General features: G+C 32.5%; 1 protein-coding gene across 2 annotated transcripts in view; it reads left to right on the forward strand.

The window, feature by feature from the left end:
* Positions 1–2,522: 2,522 nt before the first annotated feature.
* LOC114324318 (uncharacterized) overlaps positions 2,523–20,145 on the forward strand; it is a 74,162-nt gene continuing 56,539 nt past the window's right edge. For both annotated transcript variants that reach the window (XM_028272123.2, XM_028272124.2), the window contains exon 1: positions 2,523–2,781. The gene's annotated coding sequence lies outside the window, so the exon portion shown is untranslated. The remainder of the gene's footprint in view (positions 2,782–20,145) is intronic.

Consider the following 20,145-nt stretch of genomic DNA (forward strand, 5'->3'; position numbering starts at 1 on the left):
TTCGCAAAAAAGTTATGAAACAGCAAGGTAAATATACGATTTCTCCGTTGTTTATAATTTGTTTTAATTGTTTCAAAGCTTAAATGTGAGTCTATGGTACAAACTAATTGTTCTCAAAGAATGTCAAAAATTAGTGCAATGGTTATATTTTAATCAAAGGTTAAAAATACTGTTTTTTGTAATTTTTAGCGCAAAAGTAGGCCTGATACAGAGTCGGAGCTAAAATGTTCATTCGAAGCGACTGACACGCAGCATATATTATTTATTAAAAGTGTACGTTGCGCGGCCGGTCGTCGCTCCGAGTGAAAATTTTAGCTACAGTACTGTATTAGTCTACTTTCACGCGTGTAAATTACAAAAAAATATATTTATAATCTTTAATTAAAATTTAATCATTAAACTGATAATCGATGTTTTTTTGTAAATAATTAGCTTGTACTTTAAACTCACTTCTACGCTTTGAAAGAAAAAAAAATATAAACACCGTAGTAATCGTATGTTTACTTTGCTGTTTCATAACTTGTTTTGCAAATGGTTGCAAAAAAGTTTTAAAGCATTCATTTTCAAGATATTTGAAATACGCATTTTAGCTATTTTTTAAAATTATAATATAATAAAAACTATCTATTTTTATATCTATTTTTTTAAACATTTAAAGATTTTGCAAAAAAATAAAGAAATTATATTTTGTCGACAAAATGTTAAATAGGTATCGCATCTTTATAAGATTTCAAAGTTTGATCAGTGTATCATAATTATTTTGGTTATTTTTGCGACCGTAAATTATTAATTAACAATTGAATTGTTGCTAAAATATTATTTTAATTTTTACCAGCTTCTGGAACTATAATCTAAACCAAGAAGGCTTGTAAGTCACCAAATTATTTAATTACTATTAGATAATTACTTATCTAAAACTTTCTTTGAAAATTAAAGATTTAGTTGGGAAAACCCGCATTTTCCGAGGAAAATTTTCATCGGAGCAGATCGGGAAAAACACGTCTCTATGCAGAATTTAATCACGGTGAATTTTTATTTGGGTGTTTTTGTTGTAAAGTTAAAATCTTCGGAGTTATAGAGCAATAATTGAAAAAAACACAATTTTCGGGCGCCATTTTGTTTATAAAAAAAATAGCATACTATCTGAGGACTTTGCATACCTATATTATTAATATATAGGATCTTATAATTCGATTCCAGCAATAAAATTGCTGGTAGATAACTTTTCCCAAAAATGGCCTATTCTCCGATAATCAGCCCAGACTATTATAGAAGTTTTCTGGGACAAGACAGGAATAAACGAAGTTTTATTGAGATGCATACAACTGCAAAAGGATAATGTCTAGGTAATGGGAACGGCAATTGGAAGGTGGAAACACAAAAAAAATCTTATGTATGTCTTTCTACTCACTTTATAAGCTAAAAAAATCACGGCTTCCGAATTTCCATGCATATTTTTTCTATAATTCTCATTTAAAATTTCTGTTTTAACATGAATTTTCAAATATATCCTCCATCTTGATTGTTCTGTCCTTAATGTCATGTCACTTTTCTACCAATGTTGCCATATTTTCAAAAATATTGTCTTGCAAAATTTTGTAAAAATGTAAAAAAATAATATAATTTTGAAAAAACTACATATTATTTTGTTTTAATTTTGTCTTCATCAGTTATGTTTATATTAGTTTCGGTTAGTGTAGGTTAGGTTTGGTCAGGTTATGTTTTAGTCACTAAGAAATATTTAAAAGGTAATAAGTCACTACCTCCTGGGGTACTCTACACTCTAATACCCGAAAGTGAGGTTTGGACCGAAGTGTTAGGTCTTCCTCCTTTGAAAATTGTACTGTATAATATATAATATATTAATTTTTTAAAATTAGCCAAATTTCCGTTCAAAACAAATAAGAAGTAAATAAAACTTAGACTCCCTGTTGAGAACCCTGACCGCTGCGCACAGTTGCAATCTGCCCGTTTTAGTCATTCTAGAATATTATTATAAAAACGGTACTTATATTTATATTTAAATTACAAAATTTTGCAAGAAATAATATTTTTTGAAAATATGGCAACATTGGTAGAAAAGTGACATGACATTAACAAGGAAACAATCAAGATGGAGGGATATATTTGAAAATTTATGTTAAAAAAGGAATTTTTAAATGAGAATTGAACTAATTATAGAAAAAATATGCATTGAAATACACGTATCGTATTTTTAAGAGCATTATTAAGTGAGTACAAAGGCATACATAATAAAATTTCTCTAATTTCACCTCAAATTTAGTATGCACTTTTCCTAGACTTTTACCCTGCAAAAATTTCTTAGGTATTGCCTCGCTTACTCATTATTATTACAGAAATCGCTGGGAATAATAATTAATTTAAGTTTGCTAATTAAGAGTATATCGCATTAGATCGGTACGGAAAAACACTACCCAATTATAGACCTCAACGCGGCGCCGCTGTGGACTACTTAACGATAAGGTGTATGATAGGAATGACAGGTAGATTCAACCTGTAGGTACCTTTGAACAAAATACCGGCAACGGCAACTTCAGTGGCTCCAGCACCGTTTCGGAGTACCGTTAGCACGAGTTGCTTGACTTTCCGCCGTGTACGTCATCGTCAACAAAATATTCAAGATCCTCCAGTTGTCTGTACTTTTAAAAAGAGTACCACACTTATGAGGTGATTATGTGATATTGTGAATGAAAGACGCGACTTTTTTCAGTGAATAGTAGGAAAAACTTTAGAATATTTAGGTACTTGTATTATCATTAGGTAAGTGGTTTTTGGCGTTGATTGTTATTTGCTACCTTGTGTAATTTACAAACATTTTCAAGTATTGGTAAACATCCTTTACCAGAAATGCTATATCGTAATTATTTTGATAAGAACTACAAGTACCTATGTGTCTATATTCGTTGCTAATATTATTACGAAAGTACCAATAATATTACAGTTACAGAATTATCATTTGATTCACTCTGTTTCTTTATTTTTTATTGACATGATTTGTGGTAGGTATTCCAAATTTGACTTCTGCTCATGGTATGTAAATTGACTGGAGGTAATAACAGTTTTATAACGGAATGGATGATACATTTTTGTCATAAGAATTAAGACTAACAATAACATTCGCAGTATAAGTAACAGGTGATACAGTTTTGGTATTTTCCGTTAAAATGAACCCTAATGAATGGTTTCTTTTAGTTTGGTGGAAATTTTTTGTCTTGCTTTGTTGCTTTTATAATAAATTATAGATTTAATAGACCAGGGCATTTAGCAAAAAAGAAATTTATTTTTAAATGCAGCCCATAAAAACTTGCAACTTTTTGCATTAGAAAATGTTTAGGACGATATCAAGAAAAAAGTCTACAATAGAAAATTGGGATAATTTTAAAGTGCACAAAATGCATCCAGAAGTGCATAGACATGTCCAAATAAGTGTATAAAGGACCAAATTTTGGTGCTCGGCGAGTTTTGGGGGTTACTGAAGATAAATACGCCATCACAGTCGACCACCGGAGCATTTGGTGCCCAGGTTCACTGCTAAGGTAAGTCATCTGGAGTTTTGAGGGTAGCTACTTCGGCACTCAATTGGTGCAAACAGATTACTCGGGGGTTTTTCGGGTTGCTGAAAAAGAATACGCCATGAGAACCGACATCCGGTGCATCTGGTGCCCAGTAACCCTCCAAACTCCAGAAGATAACATGCCTTAGCAGTGACTTTGGGCTCCAGGTAGCCGGGGGGGGGGGGAGGTCAGCTCTGTTGGCATATTCGTATTCAGCGACCCCAAAAAACCTCCTAGTAATCTATTTGCATGCATTTAGTGCCGAAAACGTTCGAAACTCCAAAAGATAACGTTCCTTAGCAGTGACTGGCCACAAGGTTATCCGAGAGTCGGTTCTGAGGAAGTATGACGTGACCCTAGACACCAGTTTCTCCCCTCCTGGTGTCGTTCTGATGTCATATTCGTTTTCAGCAACCCCAAAATTCCCCAAGAAGTCTGTTTGCATCAATTTAACCCTTAAACGCCCAACCTTTTTTAGGTTCCATGTACGCCCAAGGGTGGGTAAAAAATGTCCACCTCGAAAATAGCTAATATATGTATTGAGAGTTGTTGGAAATGGATTAAACTTAAGAAACCTTACAACAAAATTACAATGTACATCAAAATTAACATACCAGTAAAAGCCAGTAATTCAGATTTGTCGATTTTCTCCATATTCTTCCTTTCAGCCTCCTCATTGGCTGATAATTATGTAGATTATGTAATTATACATTGATAATTATATGGAATATCTTCCTACCAACGAGAAATTATATAGAAACCTTTAGGAAGCAGTTTTACCAAAGGTATACTTTTTATGCCCACCCATATTTAACTCAAGATGCTACTTTTATTTTCAAAAATATCGGTAGAACCAAATTAACATTCGATATAGGGCTGTCTTTTTAACAATAAATAATTTTTAAAAAAATTTTAAACACGTAATAAATATGTTACAAAGGAATACGCATTAGGTGGACATTTTTTACCCACCCTTGGGCGTTTAAGGGTTAATGCCGAAAACCCTCGAAACTCCAATGTTTCTCATAATCGATGAAACGAGTAAAACATCTTTTCTTTGATTTAAACCTTTTTCGTCTTCTTATGGCATTATAACCCTGGATGGGTTTTTGTTTGTCCGGCTATGTCCTTACATTCGGATCTCTCTTGTGCCGTTCTTCCCCATTCTGCCAAGTCTAATTGTAGGGGAGCCCAAGCGGGGATTTTTGCAGTTACTCGAGCGCGTCAGATTATCATATGGGGAGAAACCTAGTACCCTGCAGATGTACCTCTCTAGGGATGGCGTTTGTTGACGACAAAACACCGGTTTTCGGTTATACCGTTTTTTTTTCACCTACGGTTTAACCTGGCGGTTATAACCATTCAAAAAACCGGTTATTCCAAAAACGGGTTTTCCAAAAAGCCAATACCTAATAAATTACATTTATATTGAGCTTTAGTTTGCGATACTCCATTCTAATCGATGTCAGTCCATATCAGTATAGAAATCAGTCATCAATGTTGTCAAATCGGTTTCGGTCAGCATAAAATTTCTCATTCGTGCGTGTGGAAGTAAACATTTTCCTATTTTTTTTTCTGAATTCATTATTTTTTCCACTTATCCGGTTTTTCACCGGTTATTACTTAAAAATTAAAAAAAAAAACGGTTATAACCGGGACAAAAAAACAACCGGTAAAACCGGTTTATTGCGTAGTAATAAAACCGGTTTTAGGTTATAACTGGTAGGTTTTTCCCATCCCTAACCTCTACCATGTATAGGCTCTTAACACAGGGAGCTCGTTAACGGGGGCCCGAAAAAAAAATCTATCCTTAAAATAACTCGAAATTGTCAGATTAAAATAAGTTAAGTACATGCAAGAGAGCGTATATTTCAAGAATCTGACGATTTGGGCCGGTCGTAAGGAAATGGGTGAGTCCCAAAGTTTCACAAGAAAAAAGCGAATATTTCGCGAAATAAATGACAGATCGAACAACTAAACAAAATGTGCTCAATATTTTTTAAAAATCTATCGAATGATACTAAACACGACTTCCCACGGAGAGGCGTGGGTGGTAAATTTAATATTTTAAATAAGAATCCCGCGATATTTCGCGAAATGAACATTAAATCGGAAAACTGTAAAATACACTTATTCACTATTTTTAAAAAATCTATCGTATGGCACCAAACACGACCCCCCACCGAGGTGGGGTGGGATGTTACTTCTTCTTCTTAAAGTTCCGCTCCTATCGGAGATTGGAAATCATTCTGGCAATTATAATTTTGTTGGTTACGCGCCGGAACAGTTCAATTGAGCTGCATCCAAACCATTCACGGAGATTGCGTAGCCACGAGATTTTACCTCTTCCTACGCTTCTTCTGCCTTTGATTTTGCCCTGCATTATATTCCTTAATAGTTCGTATTTTTCACCTCTCATGATTAGACCCAATTACTCCAACTTCCTGATTTTTATGGAATTTAAAACTTCGCATTGTTTTCCTAGTTGTTCGAGCACTTGTGCGTTTGTTTTACGATCTGTCCATGATATTTTCAGAATACGTCTATAACACCACATTTCGAAAGCTTCCAGGTTTTTAATGTAGGATTGTTTTAGTGTCCATGCCTCAACCCCATACAAAAGGGTGGAGAAAATATAACAACGAAGCATTCTTATCCGGAGCGTTATATTGATATTACGATTACAGAAAAGTTTCCTCATTCTGTTAAAAATGGATCGTGTAATTTCAATGCGGCATCTTATTTCTTGTGTCTGATCAGTATCTTCTGTGATCCATGCTCCAAGGTATTTGTACGAAGATATTTGCTCAATTTCTGTATTATCTAGTACTAGTCTAACTCTGATGTTTTGTGCTTTTGTAAATACCATGAACTTGGTTTTCTTCAAATTTATTTTTAGTCCATAATCGTTGCAATGTATATTTAGTTGTTGAGCAAGGTGTTGCAATTCTTCTAGTGTTCCCGCTAAAAGTACGGTATCGTCAGCATATCTTATATTATTAAGTGGCTCACCGTTTATTATTAGGCCCTCATTGACTTCGGCCAACGCTAATTCTGAGATGGCTTCACTATATAAATTAAATAACAATGGTGATAAAATACACCCTTGGCGCACCCCACGACGAATCTGGATATCCTCATTCAGTTCATTTTTAACTTTCACTTTTGCTGTCTGATTCCAATAGAGGTTACATATAATTCTAATGTGTCTACTGTCTATGTTTTTATTTAACAAAATTTCTTTAAGACGACTATGCTGCACTTTGTCAAATGCCTTCTCAAAATCAATTAAACAGGCATATACTTCCTGATTCATATCTAGGCATCTCTGCGAAAGAACACTTACTGCAAACAGTGCGTCCCGTGTTCCGAGACCTTTCCTAAATCCCATTTGTGTATCACTTATGCCTTCGTCTAATTTCTTATGTATTCTATTGTGAATCACTTTTAAAAACAATTTCAAGACATGACTCATTACGGCTATGGTGTGATGTTTATTGCACTCCTTTGCATTGGTTTTTTTGGGTAGCAGTATAAATGTCGATTGGAGCCATTCTTTAGGTATTATACCTGTTATATTATATAATATGGTGTTAAATAAATCCAAAAGAAGGTCAATAGATTCAGTATCCACAATTTTGAGTAATTCGATAGGAACTTCATCAGGCCCGGGACATTTACCACTTTTAGCTTGTTTCATTGCATATTCGACTTCTCGTATAATGTCAGGTCCAGTATCATCTTTAAATTCATTTGGTGCTTCTGTTCTCTCTTTGTCTTCAAAAAGCTGTGCTATATATTGTGTCCATCTCTGAATTTTCTGGTTTATATCTGTAATAAGTGCACCACTTTCATCTCTTAGTTGCCTAGTTTGAAGTGTTTTTTTTTCATTCCTGTTAGTTCTCTAATTCTTTTATGCATGTTAAAAAAGTCATATTTTTTCTCAAATTCTTCCAGTTCTTGGCACTGCTCATGTAACATTCTCTCTTTAGCTTCTTTTATTTTCTTTTTAATTAATCTATCGGTTACATTATATTTAATTGGATTTTTTGTTTTGAATTTCTTTCATTCATTAATAATAGTATCTCTTCAGTCATCCAGTCTTTATGTTTTCTTTTCTTTGGTTTTAAGTTTTCACTGGGGATGTTACTATAAAATCTTAAATAGGAGCCCCATTTTTTATTGCAGATTTGGATTCCTTACGTAAAAATAATTAAATTTTATTCGAAACATTTTTTGAATTATGGATAGATGGCGTTATAATCGGAAAAAACGATTGTTGGAAATGGAAAATTAAATTAAAAAATGGCAAGCGCCCACTAAAATGGAAAACTTTACTTATAGGGGAGTGCAATTAGAACGAAAACATGCATTGTTTCGGAAAAATTCATACAAGCTTATATTTTTCTAAAACTTTTTTTCTTAGTTTATATACGTTAATATATGTTTATTTATGTTAAAGTAAAAAGTTCTACTCGCAGCTTTGACCGCTAATTGTTTATTAATTGTTTAAACAATAACAATTGTTTTGTGTAAATAATTTTAAAAATATCGTTAAATTCATCATTTAACTTTGATCAAATATGTTTCTTTTTTTATGCTGAATCCGAATATGGCATTGCAATTTGAAAATTATTATACAGAAGCCCTTATACAGTATGTCTGCGTAGCTAGGAACCACATGGAAAACTTTTTTATTATCAATTTTACGAAAAAAAGTTATTCTTCGTAAAATGCTCTGGATAGTCAAATATCTAAAACTCAAGCATCAGATATCAAATTTTATCAATTTTATACGAGTTATGTCAAAAATATGAATTTCGTTAAAGAGTAAAGTACCTTTACATTCCAGAATATCAAAAAATGATATTATGAAAAGTTGTTTGAAATTAAAAACTATGTTTAAATATAAAATTGGATCATTCTAATCGAAAAATTTTTTTCAATTTTTTCTCAAATTACGGATACTCATCATCATTTTTTACAATTATGATAACTATTTTATTATCACTTTTAATAAAATTCTCTCCCTGGTCTAAAATCTAAGATACAACCATCAGATATCAAAATTTTTTAATTTTATACGAGGTATGTAAAAAATATGATTTTTTCTTAAGAGTTAATTGCCTTTATTATTCACAATATTTTAATTAGAAGAATGTAATTGAACACTTAAACAAAATTTTTAATTCCAAACAACTTTTCTTAATAACAATTTTCGATATTGTGAAATGTAAAGGTACTTTACTCTTGAGTGAAATTCATATTTTTTGACATATCTCGCATAAAATTATTTAAATTTCATATTTGATAATTGCATCTTAGATTATATATTATGCAGAGTATTTTATAAAGAATAACTTTTTTTCGTAAAACTAATAATAAAAAAGTTATCAATAGGTTACAAGTTACGCAGACATACTGTATAGGAGCTAAAAAATTTTTTTTTCATGAACATTTATTATTTTTGAAGCTTATTATTAAATGTATTTTAGGAAAGTTTTACAGAAAAAAGTTTTGATCATTTTGTATAAACATTTTTTTAGCTGGTAATTTTCGGTTTTTGTATTACATTTTTGTTATCTTTCTTAATTTTCTCAAAAAGAAATAGTGTATTTCATTTCTAAAGTAAAATATTTCAGTGCATTTTAAAGATTACATTTTAAGTTTAAAAAAAGCACTTATAAAACTGTAATAGATCTGTTCAAACTTGAGTAATACCGTCTTAAAGTGGTGGCAATTCTATAAAACTACGAAGATTTCAAAAATTACGTTTTTTGAGACGTCATATCATTTGAATTAAATTTTTGAGATTTTTTTTGAATGAATCATCATTTAGTAAGATGCTTGAAAGGTAAGTTGTGCAAAATTGAGAGTTTTATAAGAAAAATTGTATTAGTTACACATTTTTAAATCATTTTTAAACATAATTCATGTAAGGCTCACTTTTCGCCCACACCGTACTTAAGCCCATACATTTTATTTCTTTTTATTATAACCATCAGATAGCCTAATTATTCTTCTTTCATGTTCAATTTGTAAAATTTCATTTGATCTATTGTTAAAGAATTACATTAAAATAACTCAACCGTGCACTTCGCCGTACGCTAGTTTACAGTGCGCCAATGTTTGTGAGAAGGGTGACTTTAGCGTTATAAATAAAAAATTATAGAAGACACAGATTTAATTTTAGAAAATTCTTTATATAAAATTTTTTCTTGTAAAATTTTTTGAATTTTTTAAAGGGCAAGTCAGTTTTTTTCTAAAATTTATATTTTCAAAGTTATTTAAAAAAACATCTAATTTCGTAGTTCATTCGATTAATAAAAAATGAAGCACCCACTTCTCGAGTAGAACTTTTTGATATGTTGTTTATTAAACATTTCTTAATGAAATTACAAAAAGTTCTGTCTTGTTTAATTTTTTCCGAAATGAAAATCTATATTATCCCCTATTAACTTTTTTTGGTTTTAGGACCTACTCTTCACAACCCAATTGGTCCCCATCACGCTTGAGTGACTGCACATTTAGCATACTTTGCTCCCCTACTATAATATTCCTTCTGTTATCCACTCATTCTTGGTAGTTGTTTTACATTGGAGAAGAAAAGTATTGTTTACATCACCAAATAATTCTTTTATGGTCATGACTTTTCAGGATCAACCAACGCAATATCTCTAATATTTCTTCTGTCATCCACTCGTTCTTCTTCTTATAGTGCCGTATCCTTGAGGACGTTGGCCATTACATTTGCCCATTTAATCTTATTTGTCCATTTAATCTTATTTGCAGCCGCCCTGAATAGTTCTATTGAGAGCATATTAGTCCATTGTCTTAGACTTTTAAGCCAAGTGTTACGTCTTCTTTCTGGTCCTCTTTTGCTATTGATTTTGCCTTCGATTAGAATAGAATAGAATAGAAGTATGCTTTATTGTCATGAAATATTGTACAATTTTATCGACAAAGCTTATAAAAAGTCAAGAAAACAAAATAATAACAATCCAATTTACTAAAATTACATAAATCGTCAATATTTTTAGAATAATAATAATAATAAAGTTAAACAGAAATAATCAATTGCAAAATTTAAATAAATTGCAAATGCGTAGTCTACCTAGTAAATAATAAGTTTAAAAGTTAAGCTGCTGCATGTGACATCCAAATATAGACAAAACATAATAATAAAAATACTATTTGTGCAAAGGGTACTGTAATTTCTTAGTTATTGATTAAGAAAATCTTCTACTGAATAATATGGTCTTTCAGATAGGTAGGCGTTTGTCAGTTTACGGAATTTGGGGAAAGATGCTGCAGATTTAAGTTGTAGAGGGAGATGGTTGTACAGTTTTTTTGCGGAATATAAATATAATATAGATTTCTTTACTAACTCAGAGGACGGGGTCGGTAAATAGACGTCAAACGTAGAATTTCTCGTGAAGTAGTCATGATTAGGTCTTGGTGGAAAGACATGTAGATTTTTACGAATTAAGCAAACAGTTTCAAAGATATACAAAGATGGAAGGGATAAAATTCCGTGATCTTTATGGCAATTTCTGCAATGTGTTGTTCTTCTTATTCAGATAGAGACCAAACAGATATCTTATTGCTCTTTTTTGTAATTTTACAATAATATCGAATTGGGCAGCTGTACCAGAACCCCAAAAAGGAAGACCATAACGAAGATGTGACTCGAACAAAGAAAAATATGTTATTTTGGAAGATGCTAAATTGAGTTCATTCGAAACAGATCTTATAGCATAGCAAGCTGAGGATAGTTTCTTCCTTAACAAATCGATATGGTGGGACCATTTAAGGTTGCCGTCTAAAAATACCAAGAAATTTTACAGAATCAACGGTACTGATCTGGCTGTTATTAAGAGGTAAGGGTTGAAGAGCTCCTTTATAAGACAATGCTACTGTTTTATCTACGTTAAACGAGAGTAAATTAGAGTGAGACCAGGTTTTTATTGTAAGTAGATCAGAAGTTATTGTAGCATGAAGAGTTGCAATATTTGAGTTGCTCCAAGTGATACTGGTATCATCAGCAAAAAGAAAGATTTTTATATCGATTTTTAAAGTAGTGATGTCATTAATAAAGATAAGGAAAAGTAGAGGACCCAATACTGAACCTTGAGGTACCCCACATACAATGTTTTTGAGACTACAGTCTGTATCATTTGCTCTAACCAGTTGTTTCCTATCATCCAAGTAAGATTGGAACCAATCTAAAGAAATACCTCGAATGCCGTAGAAATTTGGTTTTTTTTATCAAAATGTTGTGATTTACACAATCAAAAGCTTTGGCGTAGTCATAAAAAATGGTGGCAGTGTGAAGAATATTGTTCAGTGCTTGATAAATCTCATGTAGTACAGAAAACATTGCATCAGTGGTGCATTTATTATTTAAAAAGCCGAACTGATTTTGTGATAAAATGTTGTTTTCAACTAGAAAGGACATAAGTCGGGCTTTTATGAGTATCTCAATAATTATGGAGAGTACCGGTAGTAGTGCAATAGGTCTATAATTGCAGGTATTAGATATTTCACCACCCTTATGAAGAGAAATAATGATGGCTCTCTTCAGGCACTCTGGAAATTTACCTTTCTCAAAAGAATCATTAATTAGTGAGATGAGGACTTCTAAGAAATTTTTTGGGAGATTATAAGTTGATTATTATAAGTTAGAGCAGCTCATATTTTTGATTTATTACGATATGACCAAAATATTGTATTTTCCGTTCTTTTATTATAAGCATAAGCTCTCTTTCCTTTTTCATCCTCGTCAAGACTTCCTCATTTGTCGTATGACTCATGTAAGATATTCTGAGTATGTATTTTACGGTAGCACTAGAGTTCGAATGCATGGATTCTTTTTGTGTGGCTTCTGTCATTGTTCAGGCTTCAACACCATAGAGCAAGGTGGAGAAATGATAGCACTTAAGTAGTCTACTTCTCAACCGATATCCAGCTGGCGGTTGCATAAAACTTTTTGTATTTTGTAAAACACTGCACGTGCCTTTTCCATAATTGTTCTCATCTCTAGTGAGTGGTCCCAAGTTTCATCAAGGTTACTTCCAAGTACTCGTTACTCGTTCTTGGTATTTATTTTCTTTGGAAGAAGAACAGTGTTGTTCACATCATCAAGTAAGTCTTTTATGGTGGTCCATGACCTTGCAGCATCAACCACAGCTGCCGTATTAGAGAACCTATTGAGAGTCTACGTTCTCACCTTTTGTGCAGTCGATATTCCCTCAAACGTTTTCTAGATATTTGGATTAAAGCATTTGGTCTCCTTATGGTTGTGCAAGATGTTTGCACATGTTAATGTTAAAAATAGTAATAATTTATTTTTTTGTTAATTCTAATTTTAATTTGTCCTATATAAGGACAATAATCAAATACACCTTATTCATGGAGGGGATGAAAAAGTAGAGCTTCTGGAGTTAAGACTTTAATTCAATAGTTAAATTTTATCAGCATTTGTTGAATTTGTCGCCCAGCTATTTTTTTAAATCAAAATTTTATGAAACTATAGTTTGTTGAGTTCGCCTTTTCTATCTCCAACACGTCATGTTTTAGTTTTAAAAATAAACTCCATTTGATTTTGAGCTAAGTTGGTATCTATTTCGACAATTATCGGCTAGAAAATAATTATTGTTATTGCAAACACTTTAATATATGAGCGAGTCTGTGGGATAGGCGAAAAGATAAGGTTGAAATATACAAAAATATGCTGTGTAAAAAAGAATATCTATGGAAACCATTTGTATAAAGATATGGAACTCATTATAGGTATTCAGAAAGGTGTGCGCAATTAAAATTAACTGACTTTTTTATAAGTGGCAACTTCATATTGTGTCGCTTTAGTAATTAGTCTAGTAAAGTAGGAAGCTATTATAGTATTTCGCGTTTTATGGACGTCATAATTAATACTATAACATTTAAGCATAATGTGGAGTAAAGACACGTTATTTTGCTAAGCGTGTAGCTGTTATGCAATGATAAAATATCAGTTTCATACCTTCTGGACATGATATCTTCTTGTATTCTATGCACCTTAGCCTTCGTATAGTTACATTTGTCAATGCTGTAACATTCGAACTACCACAGAAAGTTTGGGGTTTAATGTGTAACTATAAAACACAGACCATGTATGGAAACCGATTGTGAAGACTTATCCTAGCTCACACTCAGCTGTAAGTTAGTCTTATCCTAATTGAAAAGGTGAACGAGAAGTCATGGAAGGGACTTATCGTTCGTCGGACATGGAAGAGGAAAGTAAAACATTAACTTAAATAATCACATTTATTTTATACCTATTAAAAAACATGAAATTTTAATATCAATAGGCAAATCGTGCCTAAAGCTTCACAATATTTAAAAATGAAACTTCTGGCTTTATTGTTGTATGCACTGTTGGCTTCGTACAGTTGGATCGCTTGTTGAAGGTAGTTGTTGGCTTCAGATGATAGCTTTGATGTAGCTGAATCTAGAAGCTTGCCGTGTTTTTCAGCTAGTCATGGGAGTTTAAAAGAAAGCTGCAGTTTTAATTCATTGTCGACGAATTATAGTGCAACACTAGGCTAGCAAAGGACCACTAAAAAGGAAGCAACATACAGAATAAAATTGTAGTTAAGAAGACCAATAATATGTATTGTTCCAACGTAAGTAAATTTTAACAATTAAAAGAAAAAAAGTCGCTTGAAACTCACAGAAAATGGTAAAATAATTATTATCTAAATCCAATTACTGTTAAATTTGAAATTAAATACTTATGTAAATTATAACTCACAGTTATTTGTTTAATAAAGTAGTACCTTTGAGTCATGACAAGTACTGTGACTAATGTTATATGGAACGTCAAAAAAACAATGGAGTACTTAACAAAAGTAATGATTATTAATATTATCAAGAGCGTTAAAACATATTTTTACTTTATTTTTAAACCTCCTGAAATTATATTCACTTTTTGTAACATGAATTGATATAGCATCACATAATATGTGAGTTGTAGCAGGATTATTCTTTTTCAAGTTCTTTAAATGAGGAGGTGGCCTCCAATAAACGCTGTACGCCGCGTTTTGGTTTACCGACTAAAACTAAAAAATAATAATAATATATCCAATAACCTTATTGCTAAGAAAAATGTAAAATTATCTAAGCAAGAAACTGATCAGCCCTTAGCGACCGCTGCTGGTTAATTATGAGCAGGTGTATTTTTTTTAAGGGCAGTATACAATTAAGGCATGTACGTATTAGAAATTGATAAAATAATAATAATAGTTTTAGCACTGTATTATAGATAGGATTCAAACGAATTACGAGAGTAATTAAATATACAGACAATAGCATAATCAAGTTTATAAAAAGGCTCACCAATATAATTGTTATTTCCCTCGGTCATCGATAATCCTAAGGCGCATTTAAATCAAAGCGAACACAAACGAACGAACGAATTCGTTCGTTAACTTTATTGTATTTGTACAGCGAATCGAGCACGACCGAACGAATTCGTTCGCATTCGCACATGTTCCGACCGATGTCGGTAAGTTAGCGAATCATCAAAGGAAATCGTTGTTCAATGTGGACAGTGGATAGACGGTAGCGAACGAATTCGTTTAGAAGTACGGATTTATTTATTTACAAACATTAGTTTGAGAAGGTTGTTTATTGTGTAGTCGTGAAAACATAATTTTGCAATATGGAATGGACCAATGAAAAGATACTTCAATTAATTGAGTTATATAGAAATGAAAAATGCCTATGAAACCCGAAATCGAAGCTATATAAAATAATAAACAGAAAAACTGATGCTTGATATACCATAGGAGGAATATAACATTCTATAGGAATGGTTTGTGATGTCTCTGAACTAAAAAAATGAATTAGCTTCTGGCATCATTTAGACGAGAAAGACAAAAGAGGGTTCGAAGTGGTTTGCTTTTAAAATCCTAATGTTTTTATTGGATAAATTTCAACCCAGAAAGACTAATGAGGTAAGCAAATCAAATTAATTGCTAAAATTAATTAAAAGCAAATTTATTTTGATACACCAATTTGACAATTTATTATTTGAACATAATATAGTTATAATACCAAGAGCAAGGAACTTTTTCGAGGAAGAATTTTAAGAAAGCTGGTTCTTTAATATATTATTCTCTATGCTCCCCCCAACAGCGTATAATACCTGCTACCTGGCTGCTGATACAGATTGCGTTCATTAGTTCGAAGCACATTACAGGTACCTACCTAAATATATTGAATTCAAAATTATTTTAAGAAGATAATTTTTTTGTCATTATTTTTGTCATTATTAGAAATATGAATACAAATATTTTGTCAGTAATTTATATGCTAAAAAGTGTTACGTTTGACCTGAGCTCTTGTGCGGAATGGAAGCATGGACGTTAAAAGCCAGTTCCATTAACAAATTTGAAGTGTTTGAAATGTGGTGCCTACGTCGAATGCTTAGAATATCATGGATGGACAGACTCAGAAGTGATTAAGTACTAAGAAGAGTGGGTTTACAGAATAGGGAACTTTTTAAATATGTTAAAAGTAAGAAGACTGCATACTTGGGGCATATATTACGAGGGGAACGATACACTTTTCAGCAACTGATACATAAAGATAGAGGGTAAGAGTGGTCTGGAAAAAGATGCCATGCAGTGCATATTTTACTTCAAATCAGGCCCGAGGCACTACACAATTTTCGGACCCCTAAATATGATTTAATAATAATAATAATAACTTTTTTAAATGGATCAATTATTTAATAGAAATATAGTTGCACCAAAAATTTAAGTTTTCATTAACAATAAAAAAAGTTTATATTTAAGCAAATGAACATGTTTTAAATACAGTGTGTCGCATTTAAGCAGAAGACAGCTTTATATTTCGGCTATCAAAGTAAATACAGGTTAAAGCTTCAAATTTTTGAAGATACTCAACTGAAATTTAAGTTTTAATCGCGGCCTACTGTGAATCCACTTTACCTGCTCGATGTTTATTTACATGATTTTTACAATGCTTCCTTTACCTCTCCCTCCTCGATGTTTACTTCTTCGTTTGTTGTAACTTCAGGTGTTGGTGAAGATAGAGATCGGAAGTAGTCTGCCCATGTTTCCTTCTGAATGTGTTTCGCTTTTATTGATTCGTTTGTTTCATTTCATTGCCCTCTGATCAATTCTCCATACTTCTTTTTATGTTCCGTAGAAGTCGTGTTCCATCTGTTTTGAGAAACTCTGTCAGTGCTCCCTTTTTATTTGCCTCACTATTCGTTTCGTTTCTGATTCGTTTGTAGTGGTTGTATGCCTGTTGTGTTTGTTTCGTTCTGTATTGTAAAAAGGCTTTCTTCTTTTCTTCACATTTTATCTTAAATTCCTCTCTAAACCACGGGCTTTTCTTCTTTAATATGTGATTTTCTTTAATAATTCGTTACTTTTCTCTCTCCAAGTGATTCTGTTGCAGCGTTGATTATGTTATCTTTGAGTTTTTGCCAGCTTTCATCGATGTTATCGTTTTCTAATATTCCATTCTCAGCAATCTTCTCTGATATTCTTTTCCTGTATAAGTATTCCGTGGATTCCGTATGTACTCATTCGAATTTGATTTTTGTTTGTGTTGGTGCTGCTCTCTTGGATGTGAAATATTTCATAATGATTAAATATTTTACATAATACTAAGCTATGGTCGCTACCTACATCTGCTGAGTTGAGGCATCTTACGTCGATTATTTTTGATGGATGTATATCTCTGTTGGTTACAACATAATCTATCATAGATCTTTGTCCACGGGTGTTATTGAATGTATATTTGTGTTGGTCTTTGTGGTCAAAAAATGTGTTGTTTATTCTAAGTTCGTTATTCGTGCAGAAGTTTATCATCAGTTCTCCATTTTCGTTTTTAACATTTTCATTGTGTTTTTGCTTAATTCCGGGTATTACTTGGTTACCTATTCGAGCGTTATAATCCCCCAGTATTATCATCTTCCCTCTAACTTAGGTAGATATTTTAGATCGTTTTAATTATTCCTAGTATAACAAACAAGAATAAAAAACCGCTAAACGCCGTAAAAATGAGTGGCGCATAAAATATTCCAGCTACAAAAGATCTGATATGAATGTTACGTGGCGCGAAAATAGATTTTCATTTGATGCAAAACAAAATTTTAGTTTTATTTTAAAATATTTTTCCATATTTGCTAAATTTGAAGTAAACGCGCCACAAAAGAGTAACTTTGATACAGTTTGAATTTTGAAACTCTTTTGTGGCGCGTTTACTTCAAATTTAGCAAATATTATGGAAAAAATATTTTAAAATAAAACTAAAATTTTGTTTTGCATGAAATGAAAATCCATTTTTGCGCCACGTAACATTCATATCAGATCTTTTGTAGCTGGAATATTTTATGCGCCACTCATTTTTACGGCGTTTAGCGGTTTTTTATTCTTGTATCAGGAGTTTTTCAAAGTTATTTATAAATTAAATGTTTGAAGTTGAACGCAATGTTCCTCTATTACACGTCAAGCTTTATAAATTGTCACCTTTGTTGCATTATCTCCCAAATGATCTAGTGTCCATCGAATGTACACTAGATTTTTTTCTATTCGAAATATATTGAAAAAAAACCGCAAAAGTTGGACAAATTTTTAAACTTTTTGAGAGTTTTGGTGACGAGAACGAAAAACAGATCCTAAATAGGAAGGGCCGTAAAATCTACACCCTTGGACCAAAATCGATGGTTGACATATAAATGGGTGAGTCTTTTCTGAACTTTAAGATGGGAGTTGGCCCAATTTTCAATTCAGTCAGATTTAGAAAATCGAAAATTTTGTGTATATATAGTGTCGCGTGTAGGGTGGTGTGGGTGTGCGCCACTGGCGAGAACTGCCGTTCTCTGGTAATGTTCAAAATTAGACATGCGTTGGAAAGGTAACGATCAGTACTGTTAGAAGCCGCAAAGGTTGGACTTAAATTTTCGAAGTTTTTGGGAGTTTTGGGGACCAGAACGAAAAACAGACCCTAAATAGGAAGGGCCTTAAAATCGACACCCTTGGACCAAAATGGATGGTTGACATATGAATGGGTGAATCTTTTTCTGAACTTGAAGATGGGAGTTGGCAAAATTTTCAATTCAGTCAGATTTAGAAAATTGAAAATTTCGTGTATATAATAGTGTCGCGTGTAGGGGGGTTTATTTCTGCGCCACTGGCGAGAACTGCCGTTATCTGGTAATCTTTCCGATATAAAACTAACAGCTTCGATAACTAATAAATCGAAAACTATTAATTTTATCAAAAAAATGTATAATGAACATTTTTTGCTTATAATTAATATTTTTTCCAGCATTTGCGGTCAAAATATAAAAAAAAATTCCACCCTCGAGATGAGGTGGCAACCACCCCATGGTAAAAGCGTCGTTCGGCATCATATAGATTTTGATCCTTGGACTATCTACTACTTATTGTCAAATTTTTAAGCAAATCTATCCATTCTGTAAAAATTGCGAAGTGAAAAATTTCAGTTCCTGGACTAATTAAACTTTTGGAGCTCTATAACTTCTGAACGGCTTACCTGATGTTGATCACTAAACACGAATTTGAAACGTATGGACAAGTAGTATCAGATGCAACCAAGATCGAGTATGATAACTGAACGTATTACAGGAATTATTGAGCTTGAAAAACCGTTTTTTCCCATAAGAAATAGATTTGATCATACTTATGAAGCCTAGAACTTAATAATTCGAATTTTCCCAGATATAAGGTATACACCGTTAGACGCGTCCTGAGTCCTTCTACAAACGCTCAATTATTGGCGAAATTCGTAGGTTGAAATTTTGAGTAATTGTCGAAAAACCAAAATTTTCAAAGTTTAATTTTTCAGTTTTTCGGCTATGGTGAGCAGTGTGTATGTCTCAGGTTGATCGCTTAAGCACCATTTGAAAGCTTAACTCAACCCTATTGATTTGGTGTATTTGTGGTTTTCCTGTCTCTCCTTGAACCTAAGATATATACGCCCAAAAAATATGCTATTTTGTATTTACCTAGTCCTCTAGCTAACTTACGGGTAGTCAGAAGTCAAAAATTAGACCGGTTCTGAATCGGCCTTCACACCCTCTTGAAACACAGAAAAAAAAAATTCAGATCGGTTTAACTTTTCCACACACATACATACATACATACATACATACATACATATCCACAAACATTTTCCATTTTTTAAATAAAAATTGAGTCATATTTCTGAGCTCGATAACTTTTGAATGGTATAACCGATTTTCAAAATTAAACATGCGTTGGAAAGGTAATGATCTATTCTATCAGAAGCCGCAAAGGTAGGGCTTAAATTTTTGAAATTTTTGGGAGTTTTGGGGACGAGAACGAAAAACAGGCTTTAAATGGGAAGGGCCGTAAAATCCACACCCTTGGACCAAAATGGAGAAGTAACATATGGATGGACGAGTCTTTTCCTAAACTTTAAGATGGGATTTGGCCCAATTTTCAATTCAGTCAGGTTTAGAAAATCGAAAATTTCGTGTATATATAGTGTCGCATGTAGGGGTGTT

This window comes from Diabrotica virgifera, chromosome 9, assembly GCF_917563875.1.
Source record: "Diabrotica virgifera virgifera chromosome 9, PGI_DIABVI_V3a".
Taxonomy (NCBI): Eukaryota; Metazoa; Arthropoda; class Insecta; order Coleoptera; family Chrysomelidae; genus Diabrotica; species Diabrotica virgifera.